The 7654-nt window shown below is 33.0% G+C and overlaps 1 long non-coding RNA gene across 1 annotated transcript; it reads right to left on the bottom strand.

The window, feature by feature from the left end:
- LOC110272206 lies at positions 537-3383 on the bottom strand. The gene is made up of 3 exons (XR_002363205.1): positions 3241-3383; positions 2279-2344; positions 537-1740 (listed from the first exon to the last, which is right to left on the bottom strand). It is a non-coding gene; the product is annotated as an uncharacterized LOC110272206 (long non-coding RNA).

Genomic DNA, 7654 nt, shown 5'->3' on the forward strand with positions numbered 1-7654 from the left:
TTCAGAAAACCGACGTAATAACCTGTGGATAATACTGCGGTTTTTTGAGGGTTAAAATGGCGGTTTGTAACTTTCATTATTTCCGCATAAAATGATGGTTTTTGAACAACCGCCATTTTTACCAGGATGTTGTGGCATCATTTCTGTTTAGAATGGCGGTTGGAAACTGCCGTTTTTACCATTATAACCGCCATTTTTACTAGATTATAATGGCATCTTTTGTGTTTAAAATGGCAGTTTCTAGCCACTATTTTTACGAGGTTATAATGGCATCTTGTGTTTTAAAATGGCAGTTTTTAACCGCCGTTTTTACCAGGTTATAATGGCATCTTTTGTGTTTAAAATGGTAGTTTTTAACCGCCATTTTTACCAGCGTATAATGGCATCGTTTTCATTTAAAATGGGGGTTTCTAATCGCTATTTGTACCTAATTAGGATGACAATTTTATGCTTTTTAAAATAAGATTGAAACTAACAATTTAAAGTGATATTTTCGAAACTCACTTAAAAATCTCGTAATAACCAAAAGGCATAGTCATAAATCAAACATTATAAGATGATTTTTAATTCATACATGATCCAAAAGTCATAATCCAAGTCATAATTGAAATGTCATAATCCAAAAACAAAGTATCAAAGTAACATTTTTCAATAATACATCTTAACATATAATTCTTAATATACGTCTTAACATATCAAGCAAGGTCATGCTTCCTTGTTTCTTGCTTCAGAAAACTTACTTCCTAACTATTTTGGTGATGGAATCTCACTCTCCTGATCTAATCCTTACAACAAAAATATAACTATTATGAGCACAAGAAATGCAAGAAAAAAGCATATATTGATATACATTTATCATATCTAATTACATAGCATTGATACAATAATGAGTAAATTTTTTCATACAAGTGGTATATAAATCAGTAAATCACCAAGAGGTCACAACTCCACAAGTTATACTTACTACCCCTTCAGCAATGCTATCAAGAGCAACTGAGCAAGTAAGCGAAGTCAAGAATATATACTATCAATTCTGTATCTCACCCATAGTTTTCATTCACATATGCCCAGGGTTTTGATAAAAGAAGAATACATTATTGGAATTGTATAAGGTGTACGTTTCTTATTAATATTTAGACCGGGCTCAATGTGGAAAGCTTCCATATTGATAATGGATTATTTTACATGAAAATTTGTTTCAACAATTTCATGTGAAGAGAAGTTCAGAACAACGAATAAAGTTGATACCATTAAATATCGTTAAATATTAATGCAAAATACTGTACACACAAGACAAGGTTTACTATCACTCTAGCATAAGCAGAATATGAATGTACCTGTGAAACTTGTTGAGTAGGGAACATTCCAACCAATTGTATTGGAATTTTACCAAACCATCTTTATACTCATGCATGGTTCATGGTTTTCCAATCGATGACTTATCGATTGACACGACTAAGAGGGACTACAAATAGGGATTTAAAAAAATCTATTCATTAAAAGTCTATATATATTCTAAAGGTAAGAAAATTATTCTTATATGTGCAAATTAGATATTAAACAAATACTTAAATAGTATTCTAAAAGAAACTATAAAAAAATGATAATTACCTCTTTCAAATGATAATTTTGTGGCTATAACAGTGGCTTTGTGAATTTTTCCTTCTCAAATAGTTGTATATATGATTTAAAGAAGACACTGGGTAAGTTAAGAAGCTAAAGAAGACATTACTCATCAATCTGAAAAACAGAAATAGTATATTAATCTCACATAAAAAATTATTATTAATTGCCTTTTAATTTTATCATTTAAAAAATGTATTTAGAAAAAAAAGAAAAGAAGAAACAAATAATAGATCTGGAATGCGTATGTGTGAACTAGAAATCTAGAATCAAACAGAGCAGACAAAGGTTTATTTTTCAACTAATAGTTTGGAAGCATTTTAACTCCATTGGAACCATTCTTGTAATTTAGATATATATTTCTTTTTGTGAAAACAAAGCTTATGAGTTAAGCTAAGAGTATTGAATTAGAATGAGAACAAAAAAGACAGCGCAAACTCCAGGCTCAATCCTTTAAAAAAGAAAGAATTTTACAAATACTAATTTAACACCTTATAGGATTCGAATTTCAAATACTAATTTAACTTAATAAAGAAAACTAATGGATCCTAAACCTAAGATACTATAAACTTATCAATCTTCATTAGCGGTAAACTCCACCTCCCTCCAAAAATCGTAAGTATAAGAGTGAAGAATGGGTATTTTAGATATGTACCTCATCTGGGTCGACAACTGAACCTAGCCATACCAAAGCCGTCATTCCTCTCATTCCACCAAGTACCTTTTAAACATGACAAAGGATGATCCAACGAATGAGTCACATTGTGAGCTTATAAACAAGAGGTAAGAGCAATGATCATTTTCAAGTCCATAAAGGAGAGCAACGGTTTGAAAGCAGAGTATCCTTTCAAAATGAATTTTCAAGGGCTAGAATGAGTAGCAGCATTGGCGTCCCAACCATTACTGTCCATACCATATTTACTTTTGATAACTTATGCCAAAGAAATTGAGATTCTATGGGAGAACACCATAGCCATTTCACCACTAGAGTAATGTGGTATGTAGACAATCAAACACACAACACAGCATGTAACAAAAAAGATATCATGAACTCAAGTAATTGTCATTCTATGCCTTTAGGGATTTTGCAAACTTAGCATCAAATACATTCACGATTCACCACATTATACAAATTAAACATTATAAAGACAAAAAACTTCTTTTGGTCTCATGACAACCTTCAATAAATTACTGTTCATTTATGTAACATATTAGAAACAGCACTTGATACTCTAATACAAACTAGTTTCTTAGGTGGCCACCTGCCCTTCATAGTTCATATGTCTTATCCCAAGAGGCACTCTCATCGGTCAGTAAAAATCCTCATGTTTTCAAGATGTCCCACAATAAAGTATGAAGACATAGCAAATTACATCTAGTTTGGTTAGAGATGTGACCAGATTTATTAGACATTGAACCTCATGTTTGCTAGATTAATTGAGAATCAGATCATTTATCTCTTATGAATTTTCAATAGTCAGATTAACTTTTTCCATAAAAGAAGAAATTTATTAACAAGTGTTGGATAATACAAAGTGCATGGAGGAATAGAGATCCTCAATAAATAAAAATAAAAATAAAAGAAAAGAAAAAATATTGCTTAATATAATACGGTACCTTTACCAAACATTGCTTGATAAATCTCTTATGGACATCCAATGCAAATTTCTCCAACCCCATGTCCTTCTCAGGCAGTCTACGAATCCCCTCAAATGTCAAAGAACTGCATTAAAAAGGAAAAAAATTGCTCAATTTCAGATACATCCACAGCCCATTGTGTATATATAAACTCAGACCATTTGGAGAGGGGGTGTTTAATCTAATTATATAATATTGCGTTATAAAAAATAGTGAATTAATTAATCTTTTATATATTATATTAGGACTTATAACTCTAATAAATAATTTTTTTCTATATATTATATCAACCTCTCTTTAGATAAATTAAAGTAATCTAAATATTTTAGTATTAATTATCTTGGTTTCTCCCTTAATTTATATATGCAAGTAGCAATGCAAGTACATCAGAATTGATACGTACTTGATGAAAGGAAAACTACTCCATGTTCTCCATATCAATTATTATTTTTTCCTTAAATTTGTTTATTATATGATGAAAAGTCAAATGGATCAAAAGTCAAAGCAAGTTGATGAGAGAAAGTTTTTATTTGATTAGAGATTAAATGCTCTGTCTTCCACTGATGATGATCTTTAATATTTTAAATCAGCTTATCCAACATAAATAGGTATCACTGCCAAAGCTTAAAATAACAGAACAAACCTGATATTCTAGAATTAGCTCCTTTAACTCAGAATGTAGATCCTGAAAGATAGGAAAATAAATGGTTAAGTTATCAACAACATTAATAATGATAACAAAGTTCTAGAAAAAATCACGATTAGTATCAAAATCCCCCCCAAAGACCAACTGTACCAATATAACAATGCTAGGAAATATAGCAGTAATTCTATTCACAGAGGAAAAAAATACACGCGATAAAGGCTTATTGTATACATTTCATACAACACCAAATATAAACAGGAAGTGAGGGAGAGCATACAGTGACAGTGGATGTCTAAATTTGAAGCCATCTAACTGAATTGGCAAGGCTAGGTTGTTGACCCTGTGTTCATAAAATAAAAATTAGATAATCATTACAGAGAAAAGTAAAATGGCGTGCGCAAAGGGTGAAAAGATAAAGAAAGAAAAAAATAGCAGAGCATCTAATCTAATCTAACTGGAAGAAAAGAAGTACGAACAAAATATAGGATTCGAATTTCAAATACTTCATTAATTTTTACTAACCTGAATGAGATCCACTTCTTTGAATAACGAATGAATTCACGTGATTACAAGCATGAAAGCTAATTAGGTAGAGAGATGCTCAAATTAAATAGAATGCACTTTAAAATTGACTCTAGAGATAAAAAACATAAGTTAGTTATTTCATTTTTCTTTTTTCCTTTTTACAATATGTCATTTGAAAGCATTCAAGTTGCAGTGAGTTATTAAAATCAGTTTGCAATTGAGTGCAACAGTAACAACTATAATCAATGTCAATTTTTGACTAGTTAATAAGCTCAAAAACTACAGCAAAGATAAATTCATCCATCATGAATGCAGCTCATGTTGAATTTGACACTGAAATCCGCAGATAATTCAGGATGTGAGTGAGGTTTGTGAAAAAGCTTTTTATATACAGTTTCTATGCAGAGAGTAGTTAGTAAATTTCTTCTATAATATAATAAGAACAATGATAAACCCTTATTTTATGATTCATCTTGTGCTCAAATTGAGTGTTTTTATCAATTTTTCACCCACTTATTCATATGAATTGCATGGTTTTACTTTCTCTTTCTTATTTTATGATATATGTGAAAAACATATTTCCTATGCTTTAAAAATATTAAATTTAATTATCCTTCATTACCATTCGATGCTGTGATTTGTGTGTTAAGTATTTTCAGGTCTCATAGGGCAGGAATGGCTTAAAGGACAAAAAGGAAACATACAAAAATGGAAGGAAATAAAAAAAATGGAGTTTTGAAGAAAAGGCAGCGACGCGAACGCATGGATGACGTGAACGCGTGCCTAGCGCGAAATGGCATCGACGCAAATGCGTGACTGATGCGGACGCGTGCCTTGAGCAGAATGCAAATGACGCGAATGCGTGACCGACGCGTACGCGTGACAAGAAAGAACTCCAATTCACGCGAACGCGTGACCCACGCGAACGTGTGACAGACGCCACGTACAGGAATCTGCAGAAAACGCCCCCAGTGATTTCTGGACCCTTTTTCGGCGCAAATCTAAGTCAGAAACACGGAATATAAGCCAAAGAATAGAAGAATCAAAGAGGGACGTAATGAGAACATTCATAATTCACAATTTTAGGTTTTAGATGTAGTTTTTAGAGAGAGAGGTTCTCTCCTCTCTCTCAGGATTAAGATTTAGGATTTCTATTATGTTTAGGCTACTTCCCTTCAATTACAGGTTCAATGTTCCTTTAATTTATTTTCTACTTTTATTTATACCTTTAATTGTTGTTTATCTTTTCAATTTGGCTTATGAACCATTCATGTTATGATTTTCTTAATTAATGCAATTTGAGGTATTTCAGACTTATGATTGTTTTATTTATGATACTTTCAATTTAATTATTGATTTATTTTCTCTCTTTGGCTTTGGTTAAGTAATTGGTAACACTTGAGTTATCAAACTCAGTAGTTGATTGGAAATTAGGATTGCTGATTGAGTTGAATCCCTCTACAGCTAGTCTTTCCATAGGAGTTGACTAGGACCGAGGAATCAAGTTAATTAGTCCACTTGACTTTCCTTATTTAGTAAGGATTAACTAAGTGGGAGCAATAACAATTCTCATCACACCTAATAAGGATAACTAGGATAGAAATTCCAGTTCTTATACCTTGCAAGAGATTTTTATAATCATTAATTTATTTTTCTCGTCATTTAATTTACTTGTTCCCTATTTCAAAAACCCAAAAACATACAATTTCATAACCAATAATAAATCATACTTCCCTGCAATTCCTTGAGAGACGACCCGAGGTTTCAATACTTCGGTTATCAATTTATTGGGTTTGCTTAAGTGGCAAACAAAACTTTTGTATGAAAGGAATTCTTGTCGGTCTAGAAGCTATACTTACAACGGGAATTTATTTGTGAAAATTCTAGATCGCGCGAGAGTTTTGTTCGTCAAACAACCAGCTGTATATCAAAAACATTTTACTGCACACCATAAGCGCACAAGTCCAAATTAAACTGTACCCAGAACAATTTCCTACCTCCAGAACAAATAATCATTGTACCCACAAGCTTCACTAACCCTTCTCCCATTAATAGTCATATAAGAAAAACTGTACAATCACACAATAAACAAATAAAAATTCCATGGAACAGCAAGAGAAGCATAACAATTCGTAAACCTAAAACCTAGACAAGCCACCACAAATCTTCCAAACCAACTAAAAGAAGAATGACAAGAAGCATATACCATCATACGAAGCTTTCAGATTCAAATTCACGCTCAATCCACACAAGAAAATGACACCCCTACTTCCAAAACCAATAAAATAAATAAATAAAAATCATTCAGCAATAAGAGTAACACCTTAGCAATTGCTTTGGGTGGATATTCTGCTCCAAGTTTTGGATCAACACACTGCTTGACTTTATCCTCGCTAAGTCTTTGTGTAGCCTGAAATACAAGTTGCTATGATAACCTAAATTGGAAGATATATAAAATTTAATACATCTCAATTAACAAACCCAAACTTGTCTAAATCAGAAACGGATACAAATGCAAATTTAAACAAGTCAGAACACTAGATACTTGAATCAACATAACAAAACCAGTTCAGATAACAAGTGGTCTTTAATCAACATAACCAGTTCAGAACACTAGACATTGGCACTAGATCTGAGATTGGGGAGAGAGAGAGAGAGAGAGAGAGAGAGAGAGGAGGGGGTAACGTTACGAAAACAACCTTGCCGGCTTTGCAAGTAGTGTCGACGGCAGATGTGAGGAAGGAAGATCCAAGATCCAAGATCTGAGATCGTCGACTGGTTGAACACAAGACCCGATCGACGTCAATCACCCCCGCACCAACGTCAATCGAATGCTTCAACACAAGACCCGATCGCAGAGTTGCAGAGAAATAAAAACCCCCAAAAATCAGCAACAAAAACAATTTTGAAACCATAACCCGAGCAAAAATGAAGAAATCATGTAATTTCAGTTTCGGTTTCTCCTTCAAGTATGTTCTTGACGAAGGAAAGGCTATTTCCATGGGAAAGAGGTAGAGGAAGCTTTACACCAATGGTGGTGGAGAATATTCGTACAAGATTGGCAGGTGGAGTCACGTGATTTTCGAGCACCCTGCAACGTTTGAGACGGTTGCCATGGATCCGGAGAAGAAGAAGGAGATAATTGACGTTCTTACTACTTTCAAGAACAGCAAAGAATTCTATGCGAAGATCGGGAAGCCTTGGAAGAGGGAGAAGTACCTA

Source organism: Arachis ipaensis, chromosome B05 (genome assembly GCF_000816755.2).
Source record: "Arachis ipaensis cultivar K30076 chromosome B05, Araip1.1, whole genome shotgun sequence".
Taxonomy (NCBI): Eukaryota; Viridiplantae; Streptophyta; class Magnoliopsida; order Fabales; family Fabaceae; genus Arachis; species Arachis ipaensis.